Below are 19331 nucleotides of genomic sequence, written 5' to 3' on the forward strand. Positions count from 1 at the left end.
GACATGGGGACAGGTTTACCTGTTCAGCTTTACCACTTATTTTCTCAGTGCCATTTAATTTTGTTATAAACGGCAAATAAATTAATACAAGTACAGCACTTAGAACTGTGCTTGGTATATGGCCAGAGCTATTCTAAGTTGTGATTCATTTGTGTTTTGCTTCCCCATCTCCAATTATCAACAGCCTACATTCACATCTGTCTGAACCAACTAACTATTACCACTGCATAGGGCAGGACCACAGCACAAAGACCAGCTGATAAGCTGCCAGTGTTGCATCCCCTCCTCAAAGCATTTTGAGTGAAAAGCTCCTGCCACAAAGGTCCTTTCTCTCCAGGAGTATGTATACATCTCATGCACTGAAATGCCCCAGAGGTTGCTCATCAAAGGATTTCCAGCCCTGTTCAAAGACTCTCAGTCTAAATTAACCACCCTTTTCTTCCCTCCACTTTCTCAATCCCCTCACAGGTTTCAGATCAGAGAACATGTTACCCTTATTTCCTGTCCCCAGTGGCAGAGCTGTTTTAGTCATCTTTTGCCCCCAGTCTAAGTAAAAGTTGAAACTCTCACGGCTACTCTCCCTATATCAGTTCTATTACTTCAGATAGTGTTTCCTTTGCATGGAAACACTTAAAATAATTAAAACGAATTAAAAATAATTAAAACTAATACGAACAGAATATGGACTTCAATCTCCAAAGCATCAGGCCTCTCCACTATGACAGTGCCACCTTCCTACCTTTTTCAAAGTCCCTGCCATGCACGGGGATTTATAAATGTTAGTAAAGTGTTTACTGATAACTCACTAATTCTTAGGGATGGACAAATGAGAGTTTCAATATTCCCAGAAATTTTATCCTACCCTTTGAGCTGAAAGAAAACAATAAATTATAAAACGTAATGTGCAGTTTCCAAAGGACAATCCAGTAACTTAGTATGTGTCTCTACCAATGCAATGCAAATTCTACTCCTTTCTACAAATGAACTGATACTTTTAAAATATTATTTTTTCAATGAGAAGTCATAACTTCCATGATGCTTAAACCTAAAAAACTGTCTTCAAATCATCTCCTGGTTCCCACAGAAGTTTGTCCTATACTCAACGCTGTCATTCAAAAGATTAACATACTGGAAGCCAATACTTAGACATCTTTACAGAATCAAAACCAATCATATGTTCTCTAACATTAGAAGTCATAAATTACAACAAAGGATTTAAAGGATTCTTATAAGAATTTATAAGAATGTATAATTTGTAAAAGTTTGTAAGAATTCTAAACACTGAAGAACAAATGGATCACCTGAAATCAGAGATGCACTCTCAACTCTCATCACCGCTGCTACATCTGCCCTCAAAACAATCCCAAACACACCTTCACATTAAGGACTAAAACAGGCTTCACACTGAAGGTGTCCCTACAAAAATCCACGGAAAACAGCAGAGAAGTTCAACTGAATGGCTAATCACTAGTTTATCATTTTAAAAAGAATCAAGCAGTAACACTCCGGGCAGTGCTAGTCAAAGTCTAGTTCCTAGATGGCAAACAGGCACTCACCTAGTCCATGAGAAGGTAAGGAGACAGGGTGAGAGGGTGAGTTTAGAAACTTTGATAGCAGTTTGACAGATAATAAATGTTACATCTACTGAATCCAGTAATTTCTGAAATGGAAATTAAATATTGTGGTTTTTAATTTCATTTTTCTTGCAATTCATGGTTTACATATATTAGGAAAACATCAGCCCATGAAAAGAAGAAATGTTACAAACTGATCCTTCAGGGAATTCAATTTCAGGAAGATGAAGCAGATGTATTTTCCCTATTCCTCCCACTAAGTACAACTGAAAACTCTGAATATTACATATAAAACAAACATGAGAAGATTCTTAACTGTGGAGAGAAGAAGACAGACTGGCTAGGGACCTCAGGATGCAAGGAACAATAAAATGGTGAGTTCCCTGAGACTTATTTTTGCCTCATACATCCCAGCTTTCTGGAGTTGAAAATGCCAGCAACCTGAAACCTGGAAATATTAACAGGAGCAGAAGGGAAAAAAAGTCGAAAGACCAAGAAAGGGACATCCTACTGAGACAGAAAACTGATAGGAAAAAAACCACTCTACTCCAGACAAACATCACAGAAAAAAACTGTGGCCTTACCCTGACCCATGCCAACAAAGGTCAGGTGGGTAGCCTAGACTTCACATACTTAACGGGTTATAATAAGGCATCCACTTCCCACACACCAGGGTGGTGTTGAGAAGGCCAAGTAGGTGGCCCAAGCTTTCATTTACATCAGCTGGTAATAAGGTATCCTTCCACACACACCCTCTCCCCAAGACATCCTGGACCTCTACTCCCACCTGGTGGAAACAAGATACCATACCTCTTGGGTCAAGAAAGACTAAATGGGGAGCCCGTACTTCTAATTTTTCCTAGTGATCACTAGACAGTGCCACATGCCCTCCCCGCCAACCTTCCCCTGCCAGGGTGGTATCAAAACAAAGTGAGCTAAAACAGAAGGCTTAAGTAAGATCCAGAATCTCACAGTATAATATAAAAACATCCAGGTTTTAATTTAAAAATCCCTCATCATACCAAGAGCCAGGATGAACTCAAACTGAATGAAAGGAGATCAGGTGATAGCAACACCAAGATGAGAGATGTTAGAATTATCTGACAACAATTTTAAAGCAGCTGTGATAGACATGCTTCAATAATTACAAGCATGCTTGAAACAAATTAAGAATAAACAAAAAGCCTCAACAAAGAAATACACGATATAAAGAAAAACCTAAAGCAAATGTTAGAGCTGAAAAATACGAAAATAAAAAGACTCAGCAGCAGAAAGGGAGGGAAGGACACAGGAAAGGAACTGGAAGACAAGAGCCCAATATGAGTAAGAGAGAAATGGACTAAAGAAAAATTGACACAGCCTCAAAAACATGTGCAATCCTAACAAAAGACTGAACATTCCAGACATCAGAGTCTTGAAAGAAGAGGAGAAAGAGAGCAGGCTGAAAAAGTATTCAAAAAAAAAATGGTGAAAACTTCCTAAATTTGGCAAGTAACATAAACTTATAGATTCAGGAATCTGAGTGAACCCCAAGCAGTATAAACCCAAAGGAATCCACAACAAAATGTATCATCATGAAACTTCTGAAAACTAAAGACGAAGAAAAAATCCTGAGAACAGTAAGAGAAAAACGATTCCTTTCTACAGAGGAAAAATTGTTAGAATGACAGTGGATTTCTCCTGATAAACCATGGAAGCCAAAAGAAAGTGGTATAATTTTTCAAGGGCTGAAAGAACTATCAACACAGAATCCCATACCCAAAGAAAATAACTGGACTTCTCTCTCCACAGTTGATAGAATGCCTTGACAAAAACAAAGACACAGAATTCAACAGCATCATCAATCAACAGGATGTAAGAGCAGAAAGCACATTTCATTCAGGGACCCACAGACAGACCATACTCTAGGCTGTAAAACAAACCTCAATAAATTTAAAAGAACTGAAATCACAGAGTACGCTCTCCAACCAAAATGGAATCAAACTAGAAACCGAAAACGGGATGAAAGGAGAATTTCCTAATACTTTGAATCTAAACAGCCCACTTCAACATACCATGGCTCAAAGCGGAATTTAAAAAAGACATTGAATTCAATGAAAATAAAAATAAAACAAACCAAAGCTTGTGGAACACAGAGAAAACAGTGCTGAGAGGGAAACATTGCTAAATGCCCCCAAGAATCTAAGTGCAAAATTCCATAACAAAATATTAATAAATGGAACTCAGCAACATATATACAAAAAGTGTTATACTGTGACCAAGTTTCATGCCATGGATGTAAGGCTGGCTCAATATTTAAAAAATAAATCAACACAACGCACCATGTCCAGGTTAAAGAAGAAAAATCACATGATCAGATCAACTGATGAACAAAAACACGACAAAATTCAACGCTCACTCATAATAAAAACTCTCAGGAAGATAGGAATAAAGAGGAACTTCCCTAACTTGATAAACAGCATCCATGAAAATTCTATAGTTAACATTATACTCATAGTTAAGGACTGAAGGAATGTTCTCCCCCAACATCAGAAAGACTGTCCTTTCTCACCCTTCTTATTCATCATAGTGCTGATATTTCAGCCAATGCAATATAGCAAGAAAAGGCAAGAAAAAGTATGCAGATTAAAAAGGAAAAGAATAAAATCGTCCCTCTTTGCAGGTAACATGGTAGTCTGCATTGAAAATCCCAAGGAATCTCCAGAAGAACTCCTAGAACTAATAAGTAGGTTCAGCAAGATCGTAGAATACAAAATCAACATATGAAAGTTAATTATATTTCTATATACTGGCAATGAGTACATGGACATCAAAATTAAAAATACCGTTACAATTACTAAAATATAAAAAGAAATATTTACATATAAATGTAACAAAACAAATCCAATAAAAACTAACAAAACATATGTACAGGAATCGCATGATAAAACTACACAATGCTGATGAAAGAAATCAAGGATCTAAATAAATGGAGAGAAAACCTGTGTTCACAGATGGAAAAATGCAACATACATAGTAAAGATGTTGATCTTCTCCATACTGATACAGGTCTACTGCAATTTCTATCAAAAGCCCAGAAAGACTTTTCTTTTGTAGATATAAATGAGATTATTCTACAATTTACACGGAAAAGCAAAGGAACTAGAACAGCTAAAATAACTGGGGAAAAAAAGTGTAGGAGGAATCAGTCTACCCTATTTAAAGATTTATCATAGAGCTACAGTAACCAAAACTGTGTGATGTTGGCAGAGGGACAGAGACATAGATCAATGGAACAGGATTACAGAACCCATACAAATGGGTTACAGACTGATACAAATATGCCCAACTGAGTTTTTTTCTTTTTTTTAGAGACAGGGTCTCCCTCCGTCATCCAGGATGGCATGCAGTGGCACAATCACAGCTCACTGCAACCTCAAACTCCTGGACTCAAGTGATCCTCCCACCTCAGCCTCCCAGTAGATGAGACTACAGGCCCATGCCCACCACTCCCAGCTCCAACTGCGTTTTGACAAAGATACAAAGGCAATTCAATGAAGGAATGACAGCCTTTTCAAGGAATGGTGCTGAAGTAACTGGACATCCATAGACACATGTATAAACACACACACAATTTTGACCTAAATTTCAGCTTCACAAACTGGATCATGTAAAACCACAAAACTATTAGGGAAAAAAAGCACAAGAAAAAAATCTTCAGGATCTAGGGCTAGGCAAAGAGTTCCTAGATTTGACAACAAAAAGGATGATCCATAAACAAATAAACTGAGAAACTGGACTTTAACAAATCTAAAACTTTTGCTCTGCAAAAGACCCTATCAAGGGGATGAAAAGACAAGCTACAGACAAACCACATACCCAACAAAGGACCAGTATTTAGAATATATTAAGAAGTCTCAAAAGTTAATAGTAAAAAGGACAAACAATCCCATTGGAAAATGAACAAAAGGTAGTTCCATGAAGAAAACATACAGATGACAAATAAGCACATGAAAAGTGTTCAACATCATTAGCCTTCAAGGAAATGCACTTTAAAATCACAACGAGATATCCCTACACACCTATCAGAATGGCTAAATATTACAAAACAGCTCACCAGTTTTTTAAAAAACTAAACATGCAATTATCACACAACCCAGTAACTGTACTTCTGGGCATATATCCCAGAGAAATAAAGACTCTGTTCATACAAAAACCCATATACAAAAGCTTACAGCAGCTTTATTCACAATAGCCAAAAACTAGAAACAACCAGATGTTCAACAGGTAAATGGTTAAAAGATCCATAAAAGTACATTCATACCATGGAATACTACTTAGCTATGAAAAAGGAGTAATTACTGATACATGCAACAACCTGGATTAATCTCCAGGGAATTATGCTGCCTGAATAAAGCCAATTCCAAAAGACACTCCATTTACAAAACATTCTTAAAATGGCAAAATTACAGAAATGAACAGATTAGTAATTGTCAGAGTTTAAGGAGGGGGTGGAGGTAGAAGGGTAGTAGGTGTGGCTACAAAAAAACATAAGGAAATCTTGTGACCATGGAAATTTTCTGTATCTTGACTGTTTCAATGTCACTATCATGGGTCTGAAAACTGTACTATAGCTTTACAAAATGATACCACTGGGAGCAACCAGGTAATTGAGAACTAAATGAGGACACATAGATATAAATGTAAACGGTTATCCCTGCCCTTAAACACCATACACTCAAGAGGCATAAAACAACAGTGAATAACTTCATCAAGGAGAAAGGCCTTGGGCAAATCTGTGAAAAACAGGTAGCACTTCCACAAGTGGAGGTGGAGAAGGGGACATCTTGGGAAGGAGAAGAAATCACATAAAAAGGTACAGAACCAGAAATAAGCAAAGTGCCTATGAAGAAAGAGGCATGTGTCGGGGGTTGTGAAACAATATAAAAATGGGATAAGAAATGTGGAGGGTAATTCTGAAGGGTCCCCAAAAGTCAGGTGCAGGAGTTTAAATGTTACATACCCAGAGAAGCCCTCCTCCCCAACCCAGCCAACCTGGACCCCCTACCTACAATCTCTCCAGCATCCTTTACTTCTGTGTAGCACTAATCATGAATTGTATTTATGTACTTATTTGCATGTTTATTTAATGCTGTCCATCCCTCAGTTATCTTGAGACTACAGCACTGGGTGCGGCACACATTAATAGCTCCATACAGGGGTCTCCAACCCCCAGGCCGTGAATCAGTACCAGTCTGTGGCCTGTTAGCAACCTGGCCACACAGCAGGAGGTGAGCAGTGGGTGAGTGAGCATTACTGCCTGAGCTCCCCCTCCTTCCTGTCAGATCACCAGCGGCATTAAATTCTCATAGTGCAACCACAACTGTGAATTGTACATATGAGGGATCTAGGTTGCACAAGCCTTATGAGAATATAATGCCTGATGATCTGAAGTGGAACAGTTTCATCCTGAAACCATTGCCCTGGCCCCAACCTGGTCCATGGAAAAACTGTCTTCCACGAAACTGGTTCCTGGTGCCAGAGAGATTGGGGACCACTGAGTCAATAAATATTAATTGAATAAATGAACAAACAGTAAGTATTCACTCCTAACTCTCTTCTACGAAGTTGCCGTACTCCTCTTCCTCCATTCTCTGTCACTTCCTTTGCCTTGGTCCCTCTTTGCCTAACTGCCTCTTTTAACTGATCTCTCCTCTTTCCTTCCTCCTCTACCCCAGCCCAGCTCTTAACCCATCAAAAAATAAAACTTGGTATATAACTGCATTGGTATAACACTCTTCTGAATCTCAACCAATTAGGAACTGTATCCAAGAAATCTGTTACTGAAAACAAAGCAGCCAAGTTGTATGTTACGTAAGCATGACAGATGTATGTATTACAGAAATAAATAAGTAAAAGCAAAAACAGGGCCAACCTGATTGTGGCCTTTCATGAGACTGAGTATGGAAAGCTGTCCATCAAAGAAAGCCAGGACAGGATTCCTCAAAACTACCAACGTCATGGAAAACCAGACAAGATAGAAACTGTCACAAACCAAATATTAAAGAAACGTGCTGTCTAAATACAAAGTAGTACACTGGTTTGGATTCTGGAACAGAAAGAAGATATTAATGGAAAAACTGGTGAAATCCAAATAATGTCTGGAACTTAGCTAACTAGAAAACTACAAAATTTTTAAAAAACTATATGAAACACTAATTTATGATTCAGATTCAAAATTATTATTATATTATTAAAAAGAGGGATAGGGCATGCAAGTGAGCCAGGAGCAAAACTCCAGTCAGAGTAGCTGGAGCATTCCACTGAAAAGTTACAAACAGATCTATCTTCATTTTGACTCTGGTCCCATGCTCTCTCACCTGACGCCATGAGAATCACCTTGCCTATAACTGCTTGGGATTAACAACCAGTTTTGTTGTTGTTGCGTTTTCAGTTTTTTTTGAGACAGGGTCTCGCTCTGTCACTCTGGAATAGCTAGGACTACAGATGCATGCCACCACACCCAGCTAACAACCACGCTTAAGTTTACTAGCACACTCATTCGTTTATCCAACAAGCATTTATACCAAGTGCTGATTGCTTACCAGGCACTATAAAGTCTCCAGGGACACAAGGCTGGAAAAGGAAGCCACAATCTCTGCTCTCATAAAGCTTAAACTCTAATGAGAAAGCCAGGCATTTAACAAGTATTTGCATAAATGGTGAGTGCTCCCAAAAGTTTTGCAGTCTGCTGCTTAAGAGGCACCAAACAAGCCAGCAGAACAGTCATTAAACCCAGTTATCACCAGCACACTGCATAAAGGCTTCTCAGGTTTCAAAGTGCATACAAATAACGTGAAACCCTGGTAAAGCAGATACTGATTCAGTTGATGTGGAGTGGGGCTTCACATTCTGCATTACTTGAGTCTGAGGTGACAGGGATGCTGCCTGGTACACCATCCACACTTGGAATAGCAGGACTCAGAGGACCATGGAAAGAAATATCCTCAAAGGATCATATAAAATGTAAATAAATTCCATTAGGGCAAGGACATTGTGTCTCCCTTATTCACCATGTACCCAGAACTTAAAATTGTGCCTCATAGACAGATCGCATTCAGTAAATATTTACTGACAGAACAAATGGATGTATCATTTAGACCAGGGCTGTTCAATTGTAGCAGAGAACCACATTAAACTATGGAACACTTGAAATGTGGCTAGTGTGACTGAGAAGCTGAATTTTTAAAATTTAATTTTAATAGTCACATGTGGATAGTAGCTCCTACGCTGGACAGTCCAGGTCTGGACACAGATGTGATGTAAAGAGGACTGGACTAACAAGGTCTAGGTTTGACCCCAACTCTGCTGCTCAGCTTGTGACCTGAAAAGTTGCAACTTCTTAGGGCCTTCACTACTTCATCTGTGAAATGCCAAGACCTCCTAACTCTCAGCGTTCTTGACATGAATTATTATAAAGCAATGTATTAAACATAAAATTGATCAAAGTGACATTCTCTGCCCTCCAGTAACAGTTCACAAAGGCTACTTTACCTATTGCCCACTCGACCAAAAAAAATGCCAAGTGAGTTTGGTTGACGGGTTGGTTAGCTTAGTGGCTTTGAGAAAGAGGACAAGGTCACAAATCTGGGGGTAAGGGAACCTCATCTAGCAAGGCTGACCAGAGAGAAGCAATGACAACGCAGATCATCCCAATTACTGGTAAATGTTTAAATGGTCATTGTATTGATAATGGGTGAGTAAATGACATCTCATTCATTCATTCATTCAGGAAAAGCTGCCACATGACCTAAAGTCCGCTACTTCCCAACCCCAAACATTTGGTAATTCAGGGCCGGGTCCTCCTCCGGGGCAGCGGGCCGGGAAGCCCCCTCCCCCGCTGCCGGCGTGTCCTCCCCTCCCCCGTGGCGCCGCGAGGGTCAGGCTGGCACCGCGGTTCCAAGTACCACACGGCCGAACCCAGAAGCCATATTTAGCTTTATTTTTGTCAATAAAACAAACTTCCGTCTTCTAAAGAAAAACGGTTCTAACTCAATGTCAAACTAGGACGGAAACTCGCTGCTCGCCAAAGCTGCCAGCCAGAGACGCGGCGTGTCCAACGGCCCCGGGGTCCCAGACCCGAACCCGCGCCAAGCGTGCCCGCGCCCCGGCCCCAAGCAGCGCCGGCCACAAAGGGACGGGGGACGCGGCCGCGGCGGGGCCTCCTCCTCCACCTCCGACCCGCGCGAGCCGCTGGGGCTCCGGGACTGCCCGGCCACGGGCGAACACTCACCTCGCTCGGCGTGCGGCGGCGGCGGCAGGCGCTCCTCCGGGCCGGCCCGGGCGGTCGCGGCGCGGTCCCGCGGGCCGCAGCGCGGGCGCTACTCTCGGGCCGCCGTCCGCCGCGCCGCCTCCTCGGCCACTGCCGGCGGTTCCCCCGCGGGCGGGCGGGTCCGGCCCGGGCCCCGCCTCCGCCGCGCCCGCCCCCGCCTCCGCGCCCGGCCTCGCGGGCTCGGCGCGCTACTCCGGGCTGTCCCGCATGCTGCCGCCGCCGCCGCTGCCGCTCACTTGGGGCTGCTCCGCGCGGCGGGCCCGGGCCGCAGGGGCGCCCCGCAGGCCGCTCGGGCGCGGTCCTCCCTGCGCTGCGTGCTCCGCGGCGGCGGCGGCCCGTGCGGCTGCGCGGGGGAGGCGGGGGCGCCGGCGCTCACCCGGATGCGCGCCCCCTCCGCTGCGGCGAGCCCACCGCGGGGCCGCGGTGCTGCCCTCGGGCTCGGGCTCGGGACTCCGGGGTCGGGCGCAGTGCCCCTCCCCGACCCCCAGCCCAGTCACAGGCCCAGCTCACACGCCCAGCTCACACAGCTACGGGCAGGGCCAGGCCAGGCCGAGAGGTGCCCCCGACCGTGGGTCGGGACAAAGAGGCTGCCGCAGCAAGTTAAAAGACGACTCGGGCCGTTGCGCGTCAAGCGGGTCACGGGGTGGGAGGAGATGGAGGAGCCCTCACAGCGGATCGGCCCCCGGGCCGAGCGCGGGGCCGCCCCAACCCGGTGGGCTGCCCGAGGCGGCCGCGAGCGCGGGAGCTGGAGCGCTGTCAGCCGCGCTGAGTCTGCGCCTGGCGACTACAATGCAGGAGGCCCGGGACTGAGGGAGGACTGCTAGAGCGGAGGCCCACCACCCGCACCACCGGGCCAGGCACCCGGGTCTCGGGGGCAACAACGCCCGGGCCCCTGCAGAACGGGGACTGTTTGGGGAAGTGGCTCCCGCGCAGTGCCTGGAGATGGGCCCTCCCACTGTGCCCCCTTGGGAAACACTGCTTGGTACAATTCTAATACCCAGCTGTACCCTGCCCTGGAGATAGAAGACAAAACCCTGGCTCTGTCAGTCACGCGAGGCATAACCAACCATTATTTTAATAAATTAATTCTCTACTTAAATAAGAGGTTTGTGTCTTATTGCTTGCCAACCAAGAGCTGCAATAAGAGATTACTTAATATAATATTTAAGTGGTCCCACTTTTAAACTTTTAAATTTATATTGCGTCTCTTCACATAGCCAAAGACTGTCCCGAAAAAAAAAAAAAAACTAAAGATTATCTCTGGAATTTTACTATCCTGTTTTTGCTTATCTACATCTTCCAAGTATTCTAAAATAAAAGTTAAAAGTTACTATTTTAAAAGTACTTATATAATATTTTGAAACAAAGTCAATCATGACTAGCCTGTTACTGTTCCACAAGGAAACTTCACTTTGGAATAAAGTTGTCATCATTAAAAAAATACTCTATCTTGGGAGAAAAGATTTGCAAATCATGTCTGATAAAGGACTTGTAGCCAGAATGTTATGAAGAACTCTTACAACTCAGGAATAAGACTCATAATCCAATTTTAAATGGGCAAAACAACTGAATAGACATTTTACCAAAGATATATAAATGATCAACAATTACATAAAAAGATGTTCAACATCATTAGTTAACAGGGAAATGCAAATTAGAAGCACAACAAGAAAGTTCTTGACACCCACTACGATGGCTGTAGTACAAAAGACAGACAATAGCAGTGTTGGTGAAGAGATGGAGAAATCAGAACCCTCATACGTTGCCTATGGAAATGTAAAGTGGTGCAACCACTTTGGAAAACAGTTTTCCAGGTTTTTTAAAAAGTTACACCCATAGTATTCTATCACCCAACAATTCCACTCCCAGGTGTATGCCTGAGAGAATTGAAGATAAATTGTTACAGCAACTTGTACATATTAATAACAGTGTTATTCATGATAGCCAAGAAGTAGAAACAGTCCAAATGTCCAGAAACTGCTGTGTGGATAGATAAAATGCAGTATATGCCATACGGTGGACTACTATTCAATAAAAGGAATACTTAAGTGGAAGAAGCCAGATGCAAAAGAGCCTGTATTGTAGGATCCATTTATAGCTGTGCCCTGGTCAATGATGGGTCACCTGTACAATGGTGGTCCCATAAGATTATATGCAGCTGAAAAGTTACTATCACCAAGTGAGGTAGCCTTCATAATGTTGTGCAATGCATTACCTTTTCTATGTTTAGACACACAAATACCATTGTGTTACAATTGCCTGCAGTATTCAATACAGTCCCATGCTGTACAGGTCTACAGCCTAGGAGCAACAGGCTATACCATCTAGGTTTGTGAGTATACGCTATGATATTCCCACAATGACAGAGTTGCCTAACAATGCATTTCCCAAAACATACCCCTGTCATTAAGTGGCACATGACTATGTAAAATATCTAGAAAAGGCAAATCAATACAGATAATCAGTGGTCTAGACCTGGGGGTAGATATGGGGAATGACTGCAAAGGGGCACAAGAGATCCCTTTGCAGTGATACAAATGTTCTAAAATTGTATTGTGGTAATGGTTGTACTACTGTAGATTTACTAAAACTACCTGAACTGTGCACTTGAAATGTGAATTTTATAGTATGTACAATTACCTCAATAAAGCAATTTTAAAAAAAGATAACTGTGTACCATTAAATAGCCCAGGAAAATAGTACCTTTTTAATCTGCTTATAACAAGTTCTTTGCAATGAAAACTACCTGTAAGACAAATGAAAAATTGTGTGCTGTTTCCACATAATTCTACCATGTAATAAAATGCACTTTTCACAACTGCTTTTATAACCAAGCACATTTACCCTTCAACAATCCAAGTCTACATCTATTCATTCCAAGATGTGTCTTCACTGTACTAACAGAACAGAAAATGGGGAAGAAAAGGGTAAGCATACTTGAGAGCAGGAAAAAACTAGATGCTTTACAACAAAGTCAAGATTTGCCAAGAAGGAATAGTTGAAAGGGCATAGAGCAGGGAATCCAGGGTAAGAACGCTTTCTTCCCCAGTGTTAATCTTGTTTTTCTTTGGCTCTGCCCTGGACTCATTGGTTGCCTCCAGTAATGCAGTATTCCCTTTCAAGGAATAGTTGAAAGGGCATAGAGCAGGGAATCCAGAGTAAGAACGCTTTCTTTCCCAGTGTCAATCTTGTTTTTCTCTGGCTCTGCCCCAGGACTCATTGGTTGCCTCCAGTAATGCACGTGGTATGCCTGTGGGGTAAGGGACATTGCCTTTGGGCTGGATAATGGTAGGATTCAAGATTTGTTTCATGATTTTATGGATTTTTAAGGATTTTTCATGATTTCCTTGATCTTACCGTAGAAGAAATTAACCCCTAGAAGAGTAATTAGTGGAGACCATTGAAATTGAACAATCCTACCTGAAGTAGCCTGTCTGCCCTTACATCCCTCACCACAGCCCCCGGCTCCAGGAAGCACACCAGGGGAGCTACTCCTTGGAGTAGACTTATTAATTCAGGGCATTGTTTCTATCAGGCCCCCTTTAAAATGTTTGTCATCTAAATGATGCTAATACTCTTTCAGTTTATGAATAAGGCCAAGTTGTTTGTTCCCAACTATCTAGAAACCAGATGAATGGCATCTAGGGTGGATTTGGTTTAATGGAGAGATGTGGGAGGTTGCCTGAAGCAGGGTAAACTGCCTAGGAACAACTCACCCACATGGTAGGCAGGAAAGGGAGAAGAGTAGAGGTTGGTTATACAGAATTGTGTGTCAAGCACCCACTTGTGGGAAGGAATAGAAGAGAGTAATGGATGAGAGAGGGACAGACACAAACTAGCCCACACAGATGTCCAATGATATGAAGTACTTGGAATCGTGAAGAATGCATAAGCACCATTATTTTATGATTTTTTACTCCTTGTTTTTGCTTTTGCCAAACAGAGGCCTGGCAGCTCTGTCTTGTGGCTCTAGCCTCACAAACATGCATGTGCTTCTTCCTCTCATAGCTCCCCTGCCCACAGACATCATCACTGTCATGACCACTCACTGTCATGAGGCCCAGGAACAAGAGAAGGCAAATTGGATGCAGGCAGGAACCTTGGTCCATTCATCCATTGGGTGGTGATCATGTCATGTCAGCGAGGTGAAGGCAGCCCTGGGGAGATGGAGGTAGCATCCCAGTCAGGATGTCATCAAAGCCTTGTGGTGATCAGAGCAGCACATTTTAGGCATTTGTGGGAGATGGGGCAGGTAACAGTGACTAATAGTTGCAGTTTCCCCCAATGATTACACCTTATATAACTGTAGTATAATATCAAAACCAGGAAACTGACATTGGTGCAATGTGTGTGTGTAGCTCTCTGCCATTTTACCATGAGTTGATTCCTGTAACTACCACCCGAATCAAGATACAGAACTGTTATGTTAATTTCCTATGGCCTAGGTTTGCTAACTCTGACCAAAGCGGAGAGGTTTCACAATGACTCAGTAGCCAATTATATATGTTCAAATTCATGGTTTGTTGTGAGGTCTTCACACACCATCAATTATGTAATTAATATTTAACACATAGGCAGTCATCAAAGGTGGGTAATGAACCACAGTGATGGGCTTGGGAGACCAACGCACTGACAGACATGTCCAGTGGGTACAGAAGTCTTTCAGATGTCAGTCAGGGGTGGGGTTGCGGGGGGTCACCCCTTCTGCTTCTCTCAGGCAGAGCCTGCAGCAACAGTTGCCAAGTTGGGAGATGACCTCACAGTTCTCATGGGCAGAGCCTCTGAAGGCATCTAGGGTAAGGCCAGGTGCTTGCTGCTTTCAGGATCCTCTCAGATATGTCCACTGTCATTAACTCAGCCACTTTTCAATTTCTGTCAGTTCATTTCAGGTCTCAGGTAGTACCAGGCAAGAGCAGGTGTTATCACCTCAAGCCATTACATACACACACATTTAGCACTTTGAGGAGTAAACAACTTCACTATGGACTCAATACTACTTGATAGGAGTGACTCCATGTTGAGACATTAGGATCCCAAATCATTCTAATATATCAAGAAATATTTCATCACCACAGAGATCTCCTTTATAGCCACACCCTCTTCCCCACCCTCACTATCTCTAACCCCTGGCAACCACTTATCTGTTCCCTGTCTCTATAATTTTGTCATTTCATGGATGTTGTATAAATGGAATCATTCAGTATGTGGCTGATATGGTTTGGCTCTGTTTCCCCACCCAAATCTCATCTTGAATTGTACTCCCATAATTCCCATGTGTTGTAGAAGGGACCCGTTGGGAGATAATTTGAATCATGGGGGTGGTTTCCCCATACTGTTCTTGTGGTAGTAAATAAGTCTCAGTAGATCTGATGGTTTTATCAGGGATTTCCACTTTTACATCTTCCTCATTTTTTTCTCTTGCCACCACCATGTAAGAAGTGCCTTTCGCCTCCTGTCATGATTCTGAGGCCTCCCCAGTCATGTGGAACTGTAAGCCCAATTAAACCTCTTTTTCTTCCCAGTCTCAGGTGTGTCTTTATCAGCAGCATGAAAATGGACTAATACAGTGGCCTTTTGAAATTGGCTTTTTTATTCAACTTAATGCGGTTACCTATCACTGGGTCATGGTTTTTTGTTTATTTTAGTGCTGTCCATTCTGTTGACTGGGCAGGGATGAAAGCCCTGGGTCTCCTCTTGGCCACTCGGTCTTCTCTGACTCCTTCCCAGCAGAGCGTGAGGTCATGAGGAGTGCCTTGTTACAACAGAGTGAACGTGGCAGTCTAGGCTCTCTATTCAGCCTCTATGGACAGGGATAGGGTGAGGTCAAATATTTTTTCTTCAATGTTTGGTTGGAATAGGGTAATTATTTTCTAAAAGTTTTCTCTCTTGCTAGGTTGCCCCTTTCCTGATCCTTTGACTAGAGAGAATAGGCATTTACGGGTTTTTTTAAAAAATGTTCCTGTGATGTTGCCAGGATGCCCACTTCTCCAGCACTTGGTCCAGGATCTATGAGGCAAGAAGAAAACTGAGGGAACTTGGCTGGGTGCAGTGGCTCACGCCTGTAATCCTAGCACTTTGAGAGGTCGAGGTGGGTGGATCACTTGAGGTCAGAAGTTCAAAACCAGCCTGGCCAATATGGTGAAACCCCATCTCTACTAAAAAATACAAAAAAATTAGCTGGGCATGGTGGTGGGCACCTGTAATTCCAGCTACTCCAGAGCCTGAGGCAGGAGAATTGCTTGAACTGGGGAGATGGAGGTTTCAGTGAGCCGAGATCATGCCACTGCACTTCAGCCTGGGCAACACAGCAAAAAGAAAAAAAGAAAAGAAAAAAACCCCTCAGGGAACTTGTTACCCTGTCATTCCTTGGATCCCAAGATCAATGGTGGATGAATCCCTACAGATCCCTAGTCAATTGTCTTCTTCTCTCCACCTTTTAGACTCTTCTTAGACTCTTCTGTTTGTTTCATAAATGATGCTCAGGGCTTTTAGCTATTCTTAGTAGGCAGTGTACTCCATCCACTATTCCACCTTGTAGTGGAACCAGAAGTTGAGAATAAAATTTTAAAACAGAAATGAGGTCAGATTGCAGATTATTCCTATAAAAACATCACCCCTGGGCCAGGTGCAATGGCTCATGCCTGTAATCCCAGCACTTTGGGAGGCTGAGGTGGGTGGATCACCTGAGGTCATGAGTTCCAGACCAGCCTGACCAATATGGTGAAACCCCATCTCTGCTAAAAATACAAAAATTAGCCAGGCATGGTGGCGGGCACCTGTAATCCCAGCTACTCAGGAGGCTGAGACAGGAGAATTGCTTGAACCCAGGAGGCAGAAGTTGCAGTGAGCTGACATCATGTCACTGTACTCCAGCCCGGACCATAGAGTGAGACTCTGTCTCAAATGAAAAAAAAAAGTCACTCCCAATTTCTTGCATTCCAATAGACTTTCTTGAGTCAGAAAGGAAAGGGAAAATTTACTGCTAGACTATTGGGAATTCCACATATATACTTTGGACATTTAAATGGGCTATCATGTTTATTGCAGTGGAAAAAATGCTATGAACTGCTAGATCAGAGGCCCAGCTGGAGCCTGAAGTCAGCAAACATGGAGGAGAGGAGTGGAAAAGTTGATACATCAATGAAAACAAGCCAGAGGCACTGCAAGTAGAACACGGGCTACCTTGATAAGGCCCAAGACATACCATCTGGCACAAGGTCAACAAGGGTGAAGAAGACAGTAAGCAAAAATGAACCTAAGAAACTGAGGCCAGGTGCTGCAGCTCATGCCTATAATCCCAGCACTTTGGGAGGCTGAGGCAGGTGGATCACTTGAGGTCAGGAGTTCGAGGTCAGCCTGGCCAACATGGTGAAACCACATCTCTACTAAAAATACAAAAATTAGCCAGGCGTGGTGGCACATGTCTGTAGTCCCAGCTACTTGGGAGGCTAAGGCAAGAGAATTGCTTGAACCTGGGAGGCAGAGGTTGCAGTGAGCTGAGATTGTGCCACTACACTCCAGCCTGGGTGACAGGGCAAGACTCAGTCTCAAAAATAAATAAATAAATAAATAAAGCTGAAAATTTAAAAAGTCACAAAGTCATTAATATAAAATTTACGGAAAGTAGAGTAGGTATCACTTAAAAAGAAAATCAAATGACATAAACTTCAAATAAAGCGAAATGGAAAAGGCAATGGGTAATCGCTTCAAAAGGGATACTACAGAGTAAGAATGCCAACATTGTAACTATGAATGCATATGAATTTATGATATTGTTAGATAGCATTTAGAAAGCCTCAATGAAAATTCCCATGTCAAGTAGCACAGGGTAGGCAAGATAACTGCAGGTCTTTTTTAGTTAGGAGTGGCTTTCAAAGGTTTATAAAATACATTTTCCTGACTTCTTCTTTCTTCAAGTTATATCTTTGCAGTCCTGCAGGGCAACCAACCAGTCTATCTGAATAACAGCCTACATATTTCTAGCAAAAAACAAAACAAAACAAAACAAAAAACAAAACAAAAAAACCCCACAAAAACACGAGGCACTGCTTTTTGTCAGTTTGGGCCTCCGGGATGTAGTAACAAAAGCCACATGAGTTAATAGCAATACCTTGACATCTGCCACACCAGTTGCCTAAATGGCCCATAAATTAGTTTCCACCATCTCTGAGGATCGTGTTTTCACTATACAATATCCCCACCCCACACAACCATGCTATATTGACCTTCCAAAACATCTAGTTCATGTCCATACACATCAGTCAAGCATTCCAGGCCCTTCACAAGCGGTCCCCCTCCCAACTACCTGAGACCTCTTGCCACAGCTCACGCATAAGAATTCTCTGTCTAGCCCTACCACTCACGGTGTCCTTCCCCATGCTCTCCATGTTATGTATTACGCTGTTTCTTCCTTGCCTACTTTCGTCCACCTTTTCTCTACTCTAACGTTTTCATCCCAGTGCAGTTTGCTCTACTGTCTACAACCTCTTGTCAGGTTAATCTTTTCTTTTATCTGAATTCCTACAATTTAATCATTTGCAGCACTTTTTTTCCTGACACAAACTAGACGTCTCATCACATCGTTGCTATAATGTTTTGCATTTTAAAGGCTTGTATCACCTCCTGGATGGTATGCACTTTACTTTTTATATTTTAAAGGGAAATGGGCATATGATAAACATTCACATAGGACAGGTTTCTATGAAATAAAAAACGTAAACTCTCTTTCCCAACACATTCTTTAGAAGTAGTGGTTGCCACTCCTCCCTCTCCTTGTAGATTCTTCCTCTAACTCTAAATAATATAGCCCCCATTCTTGATTTATCAACTTCAGATAGTATGTTTATCAATTTTTGCTGCCGCACAAACAATCCCCAAATTGTGGCTTACAACAACAAACACTTATTTCAAGCTCATGAGTCACTGTCTACAGCTATGCTGGACTTTGTCAGGCTTGGCTCTATGCATCTTCTCATTTTGGAACTTAGGCTAAAGGAGTGGCCATTATTTAGGGCATGTTCTTCCCATAGCAGACGGCCACAGCTCAAGAGGAGCAACACAAACACATGATATTTTTGGAAGCCTCTGTTTACAACTGGCCACTGTCACTTCCACCCACATTCCATTGTTGAAAATAATTCACGTGGCCAAAGCGAGAGTCAACAGAGTAGGGATGGCACTATATGTGCTCTACCAGGAAGCATGCGAAAAATCACACGACGAAGAGTGTGGATTTTTCTTCATAGGAGGGAGCAGAGTTGGGATCAATGAGCCAAGCTATCATACACAAATATCTATTGAGTCCCACGTATCAAAGACCAGGAATAGGGCTCATTAACACCACTCCTGTCTCCCTCCTCTTCTCAAAGTTTCTTAGTAGTGTTATACCTAGTTCTTCTACTGGCTTACTTTGTAACTTTAAATTGATAGGTAAAGTGTTTCCTTGA

General features: G+C 42.7%; 1 protein-coding gene across 1 annotated transcript in view; it reads right to left on the bottom strand.

Annotated features, from left to right (window-relative positions):
- GALNT1 (polypeptide N-acetylgalactosaminyltransferase 1) overlaps nt 1-9970 on the bottom strand; it is a 125687-nt gene extending 115717 nt beyond the window's left edge. Inside the window, exon 1 of the mRNA XM_033177962.1 lies at nt 9847-9970. The gene's annotated coding sequence lies outside the window, so the exon portion shown is untranslated. The remainder of the gene's footprint in view (nt 1-9846) is intronic.
- Nucleotides 9971-19331: the final 9361 nt, after the last annotated feature.

Source organism: Trachypithecus francoisi, unplaced genomic scaffold, assembly GCF_009764315.1.
Source record: "Trachypithecus francoisi isolate TF-2019V2 unplaced genomic scaffold, Tfra_2.0 Lachesis_group19, whole genome shotgun sequence".
Lineage (NCBI taxonomy): Eukaryota > Metazoa > Chordata > Mammalia > Primates > Cercopithecidae > Trachypithecus > Trachypithecus francoisi.